The sequence below is a fragment of the Triticum aestivum genome, chromosome 5D (assembly GCF_018294505.1).
Source record: "Triticum aestivum cultivar Chinese Spring chromosome 5D, IWGSC CS RefSeq v2.1, whole genome shotgun sequence".
NCBI classification, from domain to species: domain Eukaryota; kingdom Viridiplantae; phylum Streptophyta; class Magnoliopsida; order Poales; family Poaceae; genus Triticum; species Triticum aestivum.
The window spans coordinates 299,504,123-299,524,755 of NC_057808.1; the positions used below are offsets into that span (position 1 = coordinate 299,504,123).

The 20,633-nt window shown below is 43.9% G+C and overlaps 1 pseudogene; it reads left to right on the forward strand.

Moving 5' to 3' along the window:
* Window positions 1–324: 324 nt before the first annotated feature.
* Window positions 325–19,051, forward strand: LOC123120523 (cactin-like; annotated as a pseudogene).
* Window positions 19,052–20,633: the final 1,582 nt, after the last annotated feature.

Below are 20,633 nucleotides of genomic sequence, written 5' to 3' on the forward strand. Positions count from 1 at the left end.
CGATGGGCTATACTAATGGCGCACCGCGTGGTGCGCCATTAGTATACCAGATACTAATGGCGCACTCGGGGTGCGCCATTAGTATTTAATTCTAATGACGTGGTGCTAGTGGCGCACCAGTAGTGCGCCATTAGTAGGCAAAACTGGTGCGCCACTAGCAGGCCTTTTCCTAGTAGTGGAGCGACTGCAACATGGCCGCCGTCGCTGCCACCCGCTACGACTACAGACCCACTGGCACACTCCGGCCGCCGTTGTCCACCATCACCGCCAGAAGATCAAGATCGGAGCCGCCGCATCGATCTTGAGCAGCTGACGCGCGAGCAGATGACCGCCGCCACCGAGCCGCTCGGGCTTTGCCCTGGCGGCGTCACCTACGGCGGCGGAGAGGAGAGTGGTAGCGGGGGGGGGGGGGGGGGGGGGGCGGAGGAGGGAGGCAGGGACGCCCCGGTGCAGCACGGCGGCGCTGCACGGGAGCGGGGGTAGGGAGGAAGGGTCTGGCGGCGGCTCCTTTATTGGTGAGTACTAGAAAATATTGACTGCATTGCAGATCATAGATTGTTTCCTATCCAAACTGTTACATGCTGCTCTTAAGGTTTTTCTGGATAGTTGTTTTAGTATACATACCTAAAGCAGGACTCTCAAGTCTGAACCTTACTCCGTTGCAGCTTTGTTTGGCGAAAGAAGATTGAGCGTGCTGTAACTGAAGGACAGAAGGTGGACATTTCTATGAAAGCTGAAAAGAAGAAGCAGAGGGAAAGAATGGTATTATGAACTGTAGATTTCACTAGCACTATTTCTTATATTATTAATTTGAACTTTGAAGCCTATATAAGTATCACTCCTATATTTCCTGAACACAAGGATGGATCTTCATGCAATTAACAAAGTCTAGATTTCAGATTTGTGATTTTTTTATTTCAAGATGAAATATCTCTGTCTTGTGATTGCTGACCAGATTAGCATTATGTTCCTGTCGTCTTATGGAGCAAGAGGAATACCCACAGTTCATTCTGGATTGTTGGTGGTGGAACTACCTGTAATTATATTAAAATAAAATATTGCCTGCTACAGTATACACCAGATCATGTTCTAAACGCGAGTATAACTGCAAACACCATTAAAAAAATAAAGCATATTAAGTGTAAAGATGTGCCTCAACACATCTACCATTCTTAAGAAGTTGCTCCCCACTTCTTCCTATTCTCTTATCATGCACACTGTCCACGTCAGCAGATTGCCACGTCATTATTTAGTTTCCAAAATCATCCGATTAGCCTTATTCCCAAAGGTCACGGCGCTGCATGCAAGTGTCCATCTCGCTAGGCATGCTCGATAAACCGCAATCAATATGTGCATGCAGTGATTCTAGCATCTTAGAAACTCCGCGTGTTAAATTCTTGAAAAGTACTACATGGGTCTTCATAATTAGCTTTTGGCATTAAGGGGGTGTTTGGTTCAGGGACTTTTTAGTCCCAGAGACTAGAAAAAGTCCCTAAAAAGCCCTAGGAACCAAACGGGAGGCACTTTTTCTACAGGGACTAGAAAAAGACTCTACTAGAGAGTTTTTTTTGATTAGTCCCTGGGACTAGAAAAACTCATATGACTTCTGAACCAAACACCCCCTAATTCAAGGAGGCAGGCAACCAGACCAACGCATGCGGTAGTGTAATTTTGCATGCGTGGAACGTGGGTGGGTGATTGATCCAATTAATGGCAGCACTGATTCCGTTTCAGCACGAATGATTCGTTCCCTCAAAAAAGATCCCACCGGTTCTTCTCATCTTCTCTCTCCATATATACCGCGCTGCCGCCGACGATGCATTCACGCGTTGTCACCATCGAAGAGCCCCTCACTGCTGCCGGCTCCAGGCCTCATGATCGTTTTCTTTCTCTCTACCGCTGACGGAGCCCTCCAATCCCGGCCGTCGCAGGTTATGATGGCCCAAGACTAACTCTCAGGCGTCGACAAGTTGAGCTGTACATGACGCCACCGCTCTCCTTCAAAATCACTTGCCCGAGAGGTGGGTGCTCTCCTTCCTCTCAATTTTCTCATATATGAACGTATTTTTGAGTTAGCTTGCATTGGTTTGACGCTCTGATTTGTGTGTGGTTTTCATAGTAGGAATCTCTTTTGCATCCCCTGCGGCAACAAGTCCGGTCAGTCTCTCTCCCCCAAACTCATTTCTAACTCAACTACTGCTGACACATATATCGAGATGTGATGGATCATTTTTTCTTCAATCCGGTTGTTTTTTATTGGAGGCACTAGATGGTGAAAATTTCTTCTTCCTTTTGTGTTCTTTAGGGTTGTGGAAAGAACAAACAGATGAAGCTACCATGTATTGTTCCCCAACAACTGCATCTCTCTGTCTCCCTCCCTCTCACACATGTTAATTTAGTACAAATTCGGTACTTTTATTGCTCTTTTCTGGTAGTTTTGTAGAATCACAACATATGACATACTGGGGTTCATTTCAGGTAATTTGCTCCGTATGAGTAGTATTCCATTGTGAATTTTTTGGTATCTTTCTATTACCTGACAGATACAATTGTGTGATTGACATTGTTTTTCTTCCCAATAATGCAGGGTTCTACTGTTGTCACAACAATCATCTACCTACATAAATGAAAAATAATTATGAAGCGACTCTTATGAACATACTTGCATTCTCTCTCTTATGAACATACTTGCATTCTCTCTCAAATTTACGATTAACTACTCCTATAGATTTACTATACATGATTTTTTTATAGATAGAATATCAGTATTTGATTGTTATGCTTCTAATAACAATCCAAACAACAAAGGTTTTTCTCGCAGGAAGATTAGGTATGGGTTGTTCTCATTGTCCTTTAATTTAGTTGCTCTTTGTCTATCTCACAAAATATTGCTCATTGTTTGCTGGTAGTGTGCTAAATAATACTCTATGTAGTAAAATGGAGTGCACATGTTTCGATTAAGTAACGATGACATTTCGTATAGTTGGTTATCTTTCGCTCAATAAGTGGATCAAGGTGGAGAAGGCAAGATGATTACTATTCGGGCAAATTAGTATGAAGTATATCTTTTTCTTGCTCCGATGCACTTCCAATAGACAACCAAATGATATATGTTACTTCTCTTAATGTTGGTGATGCATTCTTCTAATTTTGTAAATATGGAGAAAGTCTACCATATATTAATTTGCATGACTGTTTATACCATTCAAAGCTTCAAATAGACATGTATTTATATTATTTGTTTCCATTAATCTTTCTCACTCTATAAATCCTCCAATACACTGCTACAAAATCCCGCAGCAACGCGCGGGGTATCATCTAGTTCGTAAACATTATATGTGTTGATCTGATCCCTGCAAAAAGGGGCCATTGGTCTTATGCATTGTAAAGGGTTTTTTGTCTGATGGCTGTTAGAGTTATATTAAGTGATGTCTTTTGGCCTTTTGCATTCTAGTCTCTTGGCATCCTCTTGTAGCCTTTTGGCATCCTTGTGTATGTGTATATATGTTGGAATTGGCCTCCTAATAATACAAGTTGCTATTCTCAACATGGTATTAGAGCTCTAGGTATTTTTTCTCCGCACGCGCAACTCATGCTGCCTCCGTCCATCTCCAGCTACAGGAACTTCTCATCCAAGCTAGGTAGTTGATCCAGCCGCTGGCTACTTGTTGCCCTCCCGTGGAATTCACTTGGAATCGATTTGGCCCTCGCGTGGAATCCGCTGGCCAATATTGGATTCGCATGGTCTCAATCGATCCAGCCGCTGGCCGCTCGTCCTCCTCCAAGATCACTGCCGGCCGTGGGCCCCGTCCGCGCCGCTGCTGCTTTCTGCGGCTACCGGCCACCGGCCTCGTCCGCGCCGCTGCTGCCTTCCGCGGCGCCACCGGCCGCCGGCCCCGTCTGTGCCACTGCTGCCGGCCGCCGGTCCCGTCCGCGACGCTGCTGTCTTCCACGGCTGCTTGCGAGGCGCTCGCGTGGTCACGTGAGTGGCTGCTGCTGTTGCTTGTCCGAGTGTCTTCAAGCTCCAGTGCCCCGCCGCTACTACCCACTCCTCCGGGTAGCGAGGCCCGCTCTCGTGAAGGCCGCTCTCGTCCTTGTACTCATTGTGATTACTGCAACAGGGATGGTCGCCCTGAGTCTGACTGCTTCAAGAAGGAGCGTGATATGCGTAATAGGGAGCACAATTCTTTCTTTGGGACTCGTGCTTCTTCCTCGACGCCGTCTACTGTCTCCTTGACTAAGCAAGATATTGTGAAGCTCAAGCATCTACTTGTTGCTTCAAGTTCTTCGACAGGTACTGCAGGCTCTGTGACTGGTGCTTCTAGTGCTGAGCGCTTCTAGTGCTGAGCACTTCTAGTGCTGAGCGACCACTGGCTACACAGTCAGGTACATCCCCATGGGTTCTGGATTCTGGAGCTTCATTTCATATGTCCTTCGATTCTTCTATCTTGTCCTCTCATAGATCTCTCGATTTTCCAGTTAATGTTCTTACTGTTGATGGTACTCCTCTTCCTGTTGCGAGTCGAGGCACTCTTGCCACTTCTTCCTTTTATGTTCCAGATGTTTCTCATGTGCCTCGCCTTACAATGAACCTATTTTCTGCGGGTCAGCTTATTGATACTGTTTGTTGTGTCATTCTTGACGTTGATTCTTGTACTATCTAGGATCGCCACACGAAGGCTCTGGTTGGGGCTGGCCCGCGCCGCCATGATTCTCAGGGGCTTTGGGAGTTGGACTGGCTTAATGTTCCTTCCACTACCACCACACTCGCCAGTCCATCTGCCTTCGCCGCTTTAGCTACCAGCTCCTTCCAGCAATGACATCATCGACTTGGTCACCTCTGTGGTTCTCGACTATCGTCTTTAGTTCGTCGTGGTCTTCTGGGGCCCGTCTCAGGAGCTGTCTCCTTACAATGTCAGGGTTATAGGCTTGGTAAACAAGTTCAGTTACCTTATCCTACTAGCGAGTCAGTGTCGCAGCGCCCTTTTGATTTAGTACATTCAAATGTGTGGGGTCCGGCTCCCTTCTCTTCCAAAGGGGGCCATCGCTACTATATTATTTTTATAGATGATTTGTCTCGCTATACTTGGCTTTACTTCATGTCTTCTCGTAGCGAGGTTCTCTCTATTTATAAGCGTTTTGCCGCCTCGGTCCACACTCAGTTCTCTACACCTATTCGCGTGTTTCGTGCTAATTCTGCTGGCGAGTATATCTCCAAAATGTTGCGTGGTTTTCTTGCCGAGCAAGGTACTCTTGCTCAATTCTCTTGTCCCGGCGCTCACGCTCAGAATGGCATGGCTGAGTGCAAGCATCGTCACCTTCTTGAGACAGCTCGTGCAATGATGATTTTCGCCTCTCTTCCGCCTCATTTTTGGGCTGTGGTTGTCTCCACTGCCACATATCTCATAAACATTCAACCCTCATCTGCTCTACAGGGAGGTATTCCTCTAGAGCGTCTTTCTGATCATTCTCCTGATTATTCTGCTCTTCGGTTGTTTGGTTGTGTTTGTTATGTTCTCCTTGCCCCCCGAGAACGCACAAAACTAACCGCTCAGTCTGTTGAGTGTGTTTTTCTGGGCTACAGTGATGAACATAAGGGTTATCGGTGTTGGGATCCTGTTGGTCGACGGATGCGTATTTCTAGGGATGTGACTTTTGATGAGTATCGTCCATTCTACCCACGACCATCCTCTTCGACCTTTTCAGTAGAGGATATCTCTTTTCTCACATTTCCTGATACACCTCCCTCTGTGCCTCATATTCCTACTCCTCCTTCTCGTCCCACTATTGCAGATCCGACACCATCTTCTCCTATCGTTTCTTCTCCTTCCTTATTGCATGACACTCCACCTTCATCACTGATGTCTTCTCCATCTCCATCACCTCCAGTGGTTCCTTCTCATCCCACTTTTCCTTTTCATTATACCCGTCGTCGACGTGTTATGGATGAATCTACTGACGTGCCATCTACTTCTGGTGCACCGTCTTCCTCGTCCCAGCCGACTTATGGTCTTCGGGCTCGACCTTGCCCTCCTCCAGACCGCTATTCTCCTAGACGATATGGCCTTTCGGTTGTACTTGAGACTACCTCTTATCGTGATGCTGTTGTTCATCCTGAATGGCAGTTTGCGATGGCAGAGGAGATTGCCGGACTTGAGCGCAACGGCACATGGGATCTAGTTTCTCTTCCTCCCCGTGTTCGTCCCATCACTTGTAAGTGGGTCTATAAGATTAAGACTCGCTCTGATGGTTCTTTGAGTGTTATAAAGCTCGTCTTGTGGCTCACAGCTTTTAGCAGGAGCATGGTCGTGATTATGATGAGACATTTGCTCCCGTGGCCCATATGACCACTGTCCGCACACTTCTCACCGTGGCCTCTGTTCGCCACTGGTCTGTGTCACAACTTGATGTTAAAAATGCCTTTCTTAATGGTGAGTTGCATGAGGAGGTTTATATGCATCCACCACCTGGGTATTCAGTTCATGGCATGGTTTGTCGTCTTTGTCGTTCTCTCTACGGCCTTAAGCAAGCCCCTCGCGCTTGGTTTGAGCGTTTTGCCTCTGTGGTCACTGCTGCTGGTTTTTCACCCAGTGATCACGATCCAGCGTTGTTTGTCCACCCTTCTGCTCGTGGTCGCACTTTTCTTCTTCTATATGTTGATGACATGATCATCACCGGCGACGATTCTGAGTACATTGCCTTTGTCAAGGCCTGTCTTAATGAGCAGTTCCTTATGTCTGATCTTGGTCCTCTTCATTACTTTCTTGGGATTGAGGTTTCCTCCACCTCTGCTGGCTTTTTTATTTCCCAATAAAAGTATATCCAGGGTCTTCTTACTCGTGCGGCTCTTAGTGATGAGTGCACTGCTGAGACTCCTACGGAGCTCAATGTTCACCTTCGTGCTTCCGATGGTGAGCCCTTGTCTGATCCGACACGTTATCATCATCTTGTTGGGAGTCTTGTGTATCTTGCTGTCACTCGTCCGGATATCTCCTATCCTATCCATATTCTGAGTCAGTTTGTTTCTGCTCCCACTTCAGTTCACTATAGTCACCTTCTCCGTGTTATATGATATCTTCATGGCACGATCTCTCATCGTCTCTTTTTCCCCGTTCCAACTCGTTACAGCTCCAGGCCTATTCGGATGCTACATGGGCTAGTGATCCTACGGATCGCCGTTCACTTTTCTACCTACTGTGTCTTTCTTGGTGGTTCCCTCATTTCCTGAAAGACGAAGAAACAGACTGCAGTTTCTCGTTCGAGTGCAGAGGCCAAGTTGCCAGCTATGGCTCTTCTGACGGCTGAGGTGACTTGGTTATGATGGTTACTGGAGGATTTTGGTGTTTCTGTTACTACACCTACCACCCTCCTGTCAGACAGCACAGGTGCTATCAGTATTGCGTGGGACCCCGTGAAGCATGAGCTTACCAAGCACATTGGTGTTGATACTTCTTATGTGCGCGCTGCTGTGCAGGATCGTGTTGTTGCTCTTCAGTATGTGCCTTCTAAGTTACAGCTAGTGGACTTCTTCACGAAGGCTCAAACTAGAGCGCAACATGGATTTCATCTCTCCAAACTCAGTGTTGTGGATCCACCATGAGTTTGAGGGGGGTGTTAGAGTTATATTAAGTGATGTCTTTTGGCCTTTTGCATTCTAGTCTCTTGGCATCCTCTTGTAGCCTTTTGGCATCCTCATGTATGTGTATATATGTTGGCATTGGCCTCCTAATAATACAAGTTGTTATTCTCAACAATGGCTACCACAAGAAACATATACCCTCCTATTTACTTATTTTTCTTAAAAAAGGTTAAAGTCTACGATTTTCTGTTTTTGTTCTGGTGCCTAATACCTTTCCTGCGCTTTAAATTTAGGCTGAAATAGAGAAGGTTAAGAAAAGAAGGGAGGAAAGAGCAATTGAAAAATCACAGCATGAGGAGGAAATAGTCAGTATATATATCTCTGCTTTCCATAAGTCATATCTAGTTTCGAGTAATATTGCTTGTGCAACTAAATATCTTCTTTGTATTTTGTAGGCATTGTTAGCCAGAGAAAGTGCACACGTGGAGTTTCAAGATTGGGAGAATAAAGAGGAAGAGGTCTGTACTTCACGTCCTGAAAATAGGATGCATCTTTTGTCGAACTAACATGTGTCCATTATTAAACAGTTTTTTATGTTGATATGCAGTTTCATTTTGATCAAAGCAAATTTAGGTCTGAGATCAAGTTACGAGAGGGACGTACGAAACCTATTGGTGTCCTCCTGAAGAATCTAACTTTGCAGACGAATTTAATGTCGAGTTAAACGAGCCCTACTGGTGTTCAAGGTATATACCGATTCATTATCCTTATTGATACCATTAACCAAAGGGTTGTTGTATGCTTGTGCTAAAAAGAAACCTCAACATAAGTTTCATTATTACTTCTACGTTTTAGGTGGTACACTCAAGCACACCATTTTGTCTGACCTATTCAACCTTTATTACAATAGAATAATGTACACTTAACGGTGATGGGTCGCTACTCTTCGCTGCGGTCGGCACTCTTGGCTGCTAAATTCTCATTACTCTGTGTATTTACCAGTGAACTGATTAACCTATAATGATTAAGTATGCATTTCATCTAACATTTAAGTTATATCACTCCATTCATTTTGTGTGCCGTTAGTTTGCAGTATGGTTTTTCCTGAAATTTATTCGGAAACGGTGGAGTAAGTTGTTGTTTCACTGAAACTACACCGACACCTTTTGTTGTGTTTCTGCTCCTTAGGGCTTAATTAGACTTTTGTAAGTTTTTTTTGTTATGTTTTGGACAAATGAGTTTGTTATTTTCTCTTTATGAGCGTTCATGTTTCCCTGTTGTATGCTCCCTAGCAGAATATGCAGTACTAATTAAGCAATCTTCTTCTCTTGAATTTCCCTATCATAGAAGTATTGGTTTATTCCCATCTACTGGATTCATAGGTATCTTATCAAGCTCTAAAACTAAAATCCATTCGTACATATCTTGTCTCTCTTTATTTTCACTCAAAATCGTCAGCCAACCGTGAATATTATGTTAAGGCCCTGTTCGGATCCCCTCCGCTCCCCAACTGCAGCTCCCGGAGCGGAGGGAGCGCCAGCACAATCGCGCGGAGGGGCTCCAACCCAACTCCTTGCGCGGAGCGGAGTTGAGAGTCGGAGAGCTTCCAAACAGGCTCTAAATTTAATGCCAGACTTATTGACATACAAGTGCAGTAGAATTCCAAACTTGACATATTTGAAATTTCAATGGTCACCAAGTATTGAACAAGTTATTGCAAAGTTCAAGCTGCATCTGCATTAAGCCATTGTACTGACAAATCACAATCCGTCAGCAATTAGTGTGCAAAACGAGAGAAATAGGATCTCTCTGTGTTGTTCTTTCTTCTTCTTCTTTTTTTGCGGGGCTCTGTGTTGTTCTTTCGTCCATATATAACATAGTTGTACCATCTGTTCCCACTACCTTCATACAACTAGCCCACATTTTAATGGGATCCATCCTTCTTCCACAATTACTGAAGGATATTTAATTTGCTAAATTGCAGGGATTAACAGTGACGGAGATGGAAGAGTTACGTGATGACATCAAGATGCATCTTGATCTGGAAAGGAAAGCCAATTAAATGTCAAGTAATGGGAGTGTCTTTACACACCCTCCTCAATATTGTTGGTCCCATAACAATCGTGAGCGTAATGTCTATTCCAATGATACACACCATATGACTGCTGAATGAGCTAAATAGTACTACCTCTGTAAACAGAGGCCATTGGAGTTCTTATAGAAGTCACCTAAAACATCTTATAGAAGTTTACAGAGGGAGTAGTTGGTAGTCTCAGCTAACAGTATTTTGATATTTTGCTCTGTCAGTTTCGATCTGGCAAAATATTGTGTCGTCTGGTATGTCAGGACATGTTATTTAGCTAGTTATATACCCTTAGTTCCTCATTGAAATGAAACCAAGCTTGAGAGCGAGTTTGTAATATGGCAGGAAATCTCACTAATATTAAGTTTATTTCATTTCATGGTTGTATGTTCATCAATGATATTTATACGTGTTAACCCCATCTAATTTGGAACTCATTAGGCACTCATGGAAGTGTATTATTGGGAGCTAGGCGAGGTTCAGAAAAGACATGTCGGGGACCGGGCTAGGGTGCGTGGTGAGGAACCACCCCGTGAGGTTGAAGAGAGAGGCTTGCATGCAAGTATCGAGGGGGGTGTAAATGATCTCTTGGACGGTAGGACTTCCACAGCGCTAGAAGAGATGCAAAGTTGTGATAGTCTGGCTTATTAGGGATGATAGACTACTCATATCAATAAGGAATTCCTTCTTTTCCGGAAGCCCATTCGGACAGAACTCCAAAGTTAAGCGTGCTCAGCTTGGGGTAATTTCAGGATGGGTGACCGACCGGGAAGTTGCTCCCGGGTGTGCACGAGTGAGTACAAAGTGCACAGAAAAGACTAGTATTGATCTGTGGGGCCAGTCTAGATCCCGCCAGGAGTAACGACCACCGGCGGGTGTGTTCGGGGCGTTACAAGTTGGTATCAGAGTCGACCCTCGCGGTTACATGGATGTTTGCGGATAGGTGCGTGGTCATGTTGTGCATGACGTTTGTGACCCGTCGTGGCACACGGCATGGCACATGTGCCGGAGTAGAAGCACAGACGTATGTGCCAAGAGGGAACGTTCCTGTGGCCCGACGAGGACGTTGGTTCCTCTGAGTGGGGGTGTATGTGATAGTCTGGCTTATTAGGGATGATAGACTACTCATATCAATAAGGAATTCCTTCTTTTCCGGAAGCCCATTCGGACAGAACTCCAAAGTTAAGCGTGCTCAGCTTGGGGTAATTTCAGGATGGGTGACCGACCGGGAAGTTGCTCCCGGGTGTGCACGAGTGAGAACAAAGTGCACAGAAAAGACTAGTATTGATCTGTGGGGCCAGTCTAGATCCCGCCAGGAGTAACGACCACCGGCGGGTGTGTTCGGGGCGTTACAAAAGTCAAATTGAGTCCCAGATGCGCTCCGGAACTGCAAAAGTTGTTGAATACTGGGAGGCATTTTGAAGCGCCTTCATATATACAAAGCAAAGTATGTCATGATTGTAGTTCCTAGTTTTTGTGATAATAATGGCTCTTTAATTTGACCAAAGCAATGTGGTTTCTGGTTATACCTTTGTATATCTTTGTTTTATTTGTACAACACAAGCATAATGGTGTACAAATACCTTAACTTGACCTTGTTTCTGTAACATTATTGTCAAAGCCACATGATTTGCAGTCTGGTACAAATGGCAAATAGTCTTGTGGAGCTGCTTTCTCTAACTATCTGAACATACAGTTGATCAACGTTATTTCTCATATAAGAGAGGCTTATTTCTTATTTGTATCACAGGCTTGCCTGAGGAAAATCCATGCTTCTCTCTTACAGAAGCATCTGCATCGTCTAGAGAATGTCGGTGCTCCTGAACAGGCTGTAGAAGCTGATGAAGAATCAGACACTAAAGAGGAGGATGTGATGCATGATGATGAAGGTTCAGATTTACTTATGATGAGTTAACACACACACACCCTCCCCCCTCTTTTAGATAACTATGGTTGTCTGTCTTTCTGATTCCATGTGCAGATGATAAACGATATTCACCAGAACCTATAGAACATATAGTTGAAGCAACAGAAAGCCATTTGGATGAGGAAGATGGATATTTTTCGCACGAATACATGGCAAGGAAGATGGAGATGCAATTGATCCTGACGAGAACAAGGCAGAACTGGTACAGAGTCACTCTCTGCAACACTCGCTTTGTACAGTAAGAGAATGCTAGCCTGAATAGTAATGGTTGTTTATTCAGTCAAAACTATCTTGTCATTAATTACACCATGTTGTGACACTAGAAAGTTAAATCGACAGCCTATGATAGCAATACTTGTGAAGTTGTAATAAGGCAACATTCCACTAAGATCTTAGGATAATCTTCCGAGCAGTTCTAGGCCTTCATGCATGTTTACCCTGAAAATGCATCCTAGAACCAAGGACTTCTTTTAGCAAGCAACTGGAGCTCTGCCTCTTCAACAACAACAAAGCCTTTAGTCCCAAAAAATTTAGGATAGGCTAGAGGTGAAATTCATAAGATCTCGCAACCAACTCATGGTTCTGGCACATGGATAGCAAACTTCCACGCACCCCTGTCCATGGCTAGTTCTCTAGTGATACTACAGTCCTTCAGATCCCTCTTTACAGACTCCTCCCATGTCAAGTTTGGTCTACCCCGACCTCTCTTGACATTATCGGCACACTTTAACCGTCCGCTATGCAATGGCGCTTCTGGAGGCCTGCGTTGAATATGCCCAAACCATCTTAGACAATGTTGGACAAGCTTCTCTTCAATCGGCACTACCCCAACTCTATCATGTATATAGTCATTCCGGAGTCGGTCCTTCGTTGTGTCGCCACACATCCATCTCAACATGCGCATCTCCGCCACACCTAACTGTTGAACATGTCTCCTTTTAGTCGGCCAACACTCAGCGCCATACAACATTGCGGGTCGAACAACCGTCCTATAGAACTTGCCTTTTAGCTTTTTGTGGCACTCTCTTGTCACAGAGAATGTCAGAAGCTTGGCACCACTTCATCCATCCGGCTTTGATTCGATGATTCACATCTTCATCGATATCCCCGCCCTTCTACAGCATAGACCCCAAATATCTAAAGCTGTCCTTTTGAGCCACCACCTGCCCATCAAGGCTAACCTCCTCCTCCTCCACGTGCCTAGTTGTACTGAAACCACACCTCATGTACTCGGTTTTAGTTCTACTAAGTCTAAATCCTTTGGATTCCAAGGTTTATCTCCATAGCTCTAACTTCCTATTGACCCCCATCCGACTATCATCGACGAGCAGCGCATCATCCGCAAACAGCATACACCATGGGATATTTCCTTGTATGTCCCCTGTGACCTCATCCATCACCAGAGCAAAACGATAAGGGCTGAAAGTTGCCCCTGTTGGGAAACGTAGCATGCAATTTCAAAAAATTCCTACGTTCACGCAAGATCTATCTAGGAGATGCATAGCAACGAGAGGGGGAGAGTGTGTCCACGTACCCTCGTAGACCGAAAGCGGAAGCGTTTGACAACGAGGTTGATGTAGCCAAACTTCTTCTAGATCCGACTGATCAAGCACCGAACGTACAGCACCTCCGAGTTTTGCACACGTTCAGCTCGATGATGTCCCTCGTCCTCTTGATCCAGCAAAGGTGACGAGGAAGAAGATGAGTTCCGTCAGCATGACGGCGTGGTGACGGTGATGGTGAAGTGATCCGCGCAGGGCTTCGCCTAAGCACTACGAAGATATGACCGGAGGCGTAAACTGTGGAGGGGGGCACCGCACACGGCTAACAATTGTTGGTGTGTGTTGTAGGCGCCCCCTCCCCACGTATATATAGGTGGGAGGGGGAGGGGAGCAACCTTGGGGCGCCCCAAGTAGGAGGAATCGTAGGTTCATATCCCAATTCGCCCCCCCCTTCCTTATTTCACCGAAGGGGAAAAGGGAAGAGGGAAGGGAGGAAGGAAAGGGGGGGCCGAACCCCCTCTTCCTTCTCCTATTCGGCCTCATTCCTAAAGGGGGGCGCGCCACCCCTTGTGATCTGGTGTGCTCCCTTCTTATGGCCCATAAGGCCCATTATTTCCCCCAGGGGTTCCGGTAACCCCCCCGGTAGTCCGATAAATACCCGATACACTTCGGAACACTTCCGGTGTCCGAATACTATCATCCTATATATCAATCTTTACCTCGCAACCATTTCGAGACTCCTCGTCATGTCCGTGATCTCATCCTGGACTCCGAACAACATTCGTTCACCGAATCACATAACTCATATAATACTAAATCATCATCGAACGTTAAGCGTGCGGACGCTATGGGTTCGAGAACTATGTAGACATGACTGAGACACCTCTCCGGTCAATAACCAACAGCGGAACCTGGATGCTCATATTGGTTCCTACATATTCTACGAAGATCTTTATCGGTCGAACCATAATGACAACATACGTTATTCCCTTTGTCATCGGTATGTTACTTGCCCGAGATTCGATCGTCGGTATCTTTATACCTAGTTCAATCTCGTTACCGGCAAGTCTCTTTACTTATTTCATAATACATCATCCCGCAACTAACTCATTAGTCACTTTCCTTGCAAGGCTTCTTGTGATGTGCATTACCGAGAGGGCCCAAAGATACCTCTCCGATACTCGGAGTGACAAATCCTAATCTCGAACTATGCCAACCCAACGAACACCTTCGGAGATACCTGTAGAGCATCTCTATAATCACCCAGTTACATTGTGACGTTTGATAGCACACAAGGTATTCCTCCGGTATCCGAGAGTTGCATAATCTCATAGTCAAAGGAATATTTATTTGACATGAAGAAAGCAATAGAAATAAAACTGAACAATCAATATGCTAAGCTAACGGATGGGTCTTGTCCATCACATCATTCTCCTAATTATGTGATCCCGTTCATCAAATGAAAACACATCTTTATGGTTAGGAAACTTAACCATCTTTGATTAACAAGCTAGTCTAGTAGAGGCTTACTAGGGACACGGTGTTTTGTCTATATATCCACACATGTATTAAGTTTTCGGTTAATACAATTCTAGCATGAATAATAAACATTTATGATGATATAAGGAAATATAAAATAACAACTTTATTATTGCCTCTAGGGCATATTTCCTTCAGTCTCCCGCTTGCACTACAGTCAATAATCTAGTTCACATTGCCATGTGATTTAACACCAATAGTTCACATCTTTATGTGATTAACACCCATAGTTCACATCGCCATGTGACCAACACCCAAAGGGTTTACTAGAGTCAATAATCTAGTTCACATCGCTATGTGATTAACACCCAAAGAGTACTAAGGTGTGATCATGTTTTGCTTGTGAGAGAAGTTTAGTCAACGTGTCTGCCACATTCAGATCCGTATGTATTTTGCAAATTTTTATGTCTACAATGCTCTGCATGGAGCTACTCTAGCTAATTGCTCCCACTTTCAATATGTATCTAGATCAAGACCCAGAGTCATCCAGATTAGTGTCAAAGCTTGCATCGACATAACTCTTTACAACGGACTCTTTATCACCTCCATAACCGAGAAATATTTCCTTAGTCCTCTAAGGATAATTTTGACCGTTGTCCAGCGATCTACTCCTGGATCACTATTGTACCCCTCGCCAAACTCATGGCAAGGTACATAATAGGTCTGGTACACAACATGGCATACTTTATAGAACCTATGGCTGAGGCATAGGGAATGACTTCCTTTCTCTCTCTATCTTATGCCGTGGTCGGGCTTTGAGTCTTACTCTACTTCACACCTTACAATACAGGCAAGAACTCCTTCTTTGACTGATCTATTTTGAACTCCTTCAAAATCTTGTCAAGGTATGTACTCATTGAAAAATCTTATCAAGCGTCTTGATCTATCTTTATAGATCTTGATGCCTAATATATAAGCAGCTTCACTGAGGTCTTTCATTGAAAAATTCTTATTCAAGTATCCTTTTATGCTATCTAGAAATTCTATATCATTTCCAATCAACAATATGTCATCCACATATAATATCAGAAATGCTACAGAGCTCCCACTCACTTTCTTGTAAATACAGGCTTCTCTGAAAGTCTGTATAAAACCATATGCTTTGATCACCTCATCAAAGCGTATATTCCAACTCCGAGATGCTTGCACTGGTCCATAGATGGATCGCTGGAGCTTGAACACTTTGTTAGCACCTTTAGGATCGACAAAACCTTCTGGTTGCATCATATACAACTCTTCTTTAAGAAATCCATTAAGGAATGCAGTTTTGACGTCCATCTGCCAGTTTTCATAATCATAAAATGTGGCAATTGCTAACATGATTCGGACAGACTTAGGCATTTGAAAGGATCGAGAAGAGGTGTCTAGAGGGGGGGTGAATAGACTCTTAGAAAGAAAAGTTGTAGTTTTTAATTTCTTTAAGATGAAGTGGAGTTTTAACACAAGTTTAAACATTCACAATACATATCAAGCAAGGATGACAAGAGTATATGAGCAGCGGAAAGTAGATCATGCAAGTTGCAAGAATGTAAAGGGATGGGATTGGAGTGTGCAAACGCAATTGGAGACACGGAGATTTTTGGCGTGGTTGCGATAGGTGGTGCTATCGTACATCCACGTTGATGGCAACTTCAACCCATGAAGGGTAACGGTTGCGCGAATCCATAGAGGGCTCCACCCACGAAGCGTCCACGAAGAAGCAACCTTGTCTATCCCACCATGGCCATCGCCCACGAAGGACTTGCCTCACTAGGGTAGATCTTCACGAAGTAGGCGATCTCCTTGCCCTTACAAAGTCCTTGGTTCAACTCCACAATCTTGACGGAGGCTCCCAAGTGCCACCTAACCAATCTAGGAGACACCACTCTCCAAAAGGTAATAGATGGTGTGTTGATGATGAACTCCTTGCTCTTGTGCTTCAAATGACAGTCTCCCAAACACTCAACTCTCTCTCACAGATTTGGATTTGGTGGAAAGATGATTTGAGTGGAAAGCAAGTTGGAGAAGGCTAGAGATCAAGATTTATGTGGTTGAAATGGAATATCTTGACCTCAACACAAGTGTAGGTGGCTCTCTCTCAGAAAATGTATGCTGGAAGTGTAGGCATGTTCTGATGGCTCTCCTCACGAATGAATAGTGGGTGGAGGGGTATATATAGCCTCCACACAAAATCTAACCGTTACACACAAATCACCAAACTCGGTGGGACCGAATAATAAAACTTGGTTAGACCGATTTAGTTCAAAATGTGACCGTTAGGATTTTTGATGGGACCGATATGATCAACTCGGTGGGACCGATGTGCTAGGGTTAGGGTAAAACCTCATCTCAGTTTGATCGATTACACAAACTCGGTGGGACAGATTTTGGTAAGAAGCTAACCAGAGAGTTGGTCAAGCAAACTCGGTGTGACCGATTACAAATCTCGGTAAGACTGAAAATATTGCAACAGGAAACAGAGAGTTTGCAAGCCCATCTCTGTGAGACCGAGATCCCATCGGTGAGACCGAATTGATTAGGGTTTCTGGCAGTGGCTATGTCAAGTGAACTCGGTGGCGCCGGATAGAAAGTTTCGGTGGGGCCGAGTTTGACTTTTGGTTCGAAACATATGTGGATATGAGAAAGTGGTTGAGGGTTTTGGAGCACATCACTAATTATTTTGAGCAAGCAAGCCATTAAGAACACCTCATCCCCTTTTAATAGTATTGGCTTTTCCTATGGACTCAATGTGATCTTGGATCACTAAAAATAAAATGCAGAGTCTTGAGCTTGAGCCAATCCTTTGTCCTTAGCAACTTGAAGGGGTTCCACATCCTCTTGTCCATGCCACTCCATCTGTTGAACTTGTCTGAAATATTCTAGATAAAAACATTAGTCCAACAAGAGATATGTTGACATTAATTACCAAAACCACCCAGGGAGCACTTGTGCTTTTAATCTCCCCCCTTTTGGTAATTGATGAAAACATACATCAAAGCTTTAGATAAAGATGTAGAGAATAACAAGTAAAGCTTTGGAAGAACATGTAACATGCATAGGCTCCCCCTACATGCATGCAGTCATGTAACTAAGGAATGTGAGAGCATGTGAATGCATAGACATGACAGAGCAAGCAATGTGTTACATGTATCTTGGCTATATGCATCAGAGCAAATGATATGAATATATGAAGTGTAATCTCAAGTTCATGATTCTTACTTGCAAACAATATGTACATTAGCAAGAAATCTTCATGCACATGAGTATGATGCATATACTTACCTTGTGGTCTTGAGCTGGCTTAGGAAGAGATGAACCTGAGTAAACAAGGTTAGATAACACAGATACATCTACTAGCCAGAGCAAACCAAAGAAATCACAAGAATACCAAGACTCGGATGACATGTAGAGAGTGAGTACTGAGTACTCTATTGGATGTAGACATGTCCCCAAAGGTAAAAGATATGCAATGAATTCAAAGACTTCCTTCCCTAGTAGTCTTTCTCCCCCTGAATCTTATATTGAATAATGGGAGAAAACAGGGAAACAAAATCAGAGCAAAAACAGACCAGATCAGATTAATATAAACATGTCTTTCCCCTCTTAAAGACATGTGTCTCCTCTCCTCTTGAACACTAAGCATCTCGGGCCTTTGATGTGATTATCTCTCTCTCCCCCCTATTAAGTGATTAAGCTTTGATGTGATCTCTCTCCCCCTTTGACATCAATTTACAAGAAGGGATCTTCTGGAGTGTGAGTCAAAATAGGTTTGGTCCTTGAGTCACAGAGCAAAGCAGCATATAGAGTGTGATGCTGGTAGAGGACAAGAATCATCTTTTTGACTGTACACAGTAGGGCAAAACCCCACTGCAATTTTTTGTTTTTATTAATCTAAAAAAAGGAGAGTCCCAGAAAGGAACCAAAGTACAAAAGGCTTGAGATAAGCCAAGGAGGAAGACAAAAGAAAGAGAAAAGAAAGAACACTAACACTAAGAACACTAACAACTAAGAATCTAGGATTACAGGACAAGATTATCCAGCCAAAAACAGTATGCTCCAGCATATCTCTTTTTAATTCTGAATCTGAGAAGAGAGAGCTCCTCCATGAAGATGGCTTTCCACCTTTGAATGCTGGGTGGAATTGCTTGGAAAATCATGTTGTTCCTGGAGATCCAAATAGCCCAAGAGGCAAGGATAACTATCTCCATGAAGAAAGGTACATGAAGTTTCTGTTTGAGATCAAGAAAAGCTTCCATGATTGAAACGTTTGCTTGTCTTGAAGGGCAGATCAGATCCCAACACTGTGCAGCAAAAGGGCAAGTCCAGAAAAGGTGCTGAAGAGTCTCTTCCTGTGGACAATTGTTGACAACACAATTATAGCTGCCCAGCTGAAAAGATTTCCTTCTCAGAAGATTTCTAGTATTGAGCCTGTCATGAAGTAGTCTCCAAAAGAACACCTTATGTTTTGGCTGACAAGAACTGCTCCAGATCCAATTGAACTGTTGTGGTACAACTCTAACTCCCATCAGTACTTTATATGCCTTAGCCACAGAGAATTGCTCAGTTCCCCATATGTAACTCCAAGTATCCATGTAATCCAAAGTGTCAGAGGCCCTTAAAGCAATGCATATGTCCTCCATATCCCCAAATTCCTGGAAAGCTTGCATAGTCAGTGGCAGATGAAATAGGTCCTCTAAGTATTCAGTTTGGAGAATGGTGTGAACAGTAGCATCCTTGTTTTTCACAAACGAGAATAGGTGGGGGAACATGTCCTGCAGGCAATGTGAGTGCCAAAGATCAGTCCAAAAATAAGCACTCTTTCCATCACCTATGTTGCATCTGGCCAAGGACTTATAGTGATCAATCAGCTTAAGATTTGCCTTCCACCAAAAAGATCCCATCCAGCTATTACCAGGTAAAGAATCATTGCTGTAGTAGGATTCCCAAATCAAATTGACCCAGGGAATATTGTGTCTGTTGTAGAACTTATGTAGGTTCTTGAGAAGCAATGCTTTATTCTGAACAAAAATATCAATCACTCCTAAGCCACCTTGATTTTTAGGTCTACACACAGTACTCCATGCCACCATGGCAGGTCTATGGTCTTCCAAATCAGGTCCTCTCCAAAGACAATGTCTCAAGTATTTTATGGCTTGGGTTTTGATGGTGACAGGCACATCAAGGCATCCCATGAGATAGATCAACAATGAGTTGAGGACAGATTTCACAAGCAATAATCTCCCAGCCAAAGTCATAAAGGTGGACAATCACACAATCTTCTTCTGCAGTCTTGTGACAAGAGGAAAACATTGCTCAACAGTAGGCTTATGAAGGCCTAGGGGTACACCCAAATACTTGATTGGAAAAGATTCCTTCTTGCAATGGAAAGTATTTATTAAAATCTCCATCTTCTCTTCTGGCACATTTATTGGAATCATACTTGATTTATTCTAATTAACTTTAAGGCCTGTGGCATCAGCAAAAGTATTGAGAAGGGCTTTGAGGCAATGTAATTGCTTTGCATCTGCTTGTAGAATAACCAAGGTGTCATCAGCATACTGGACAATTGGAAAATCAGGGCATGACTCCACTTGCAAGGGAGAAGTTACCAAACCCAGGTGCATTGCCTTGTTGAGAATTGTCTGAAGTAGATCGGCAGCAAGCACAAAGACAAGAGGGGACAGAGGGTCCCCCTACCTTACACCTCTAAGGCAATAATTTTTTTCCAGGAACACCATTTAGTAATATAGCAGAGGATGCAGAAGTAAACAGTAATTTAATCCATGTAAGCCATCTGTCCCCAAAGCCCTTTGCTTTTAAAATATCCAACATAGCCTGATGTTCAATGGTGTCAAAAGCCTTTTCAAAATCCAATTTCAGAACAATGATTTCCTCCTTTGACTTATGACATTGGTGCAAATATTCATAAGCCCACCCCAAACAGTCATGAATAGATCTTTCTTTAAGGAAACCATATTGGTTGATGTGGACAAATTTCAGAATCACCTTTTGCAATCTAGTTGC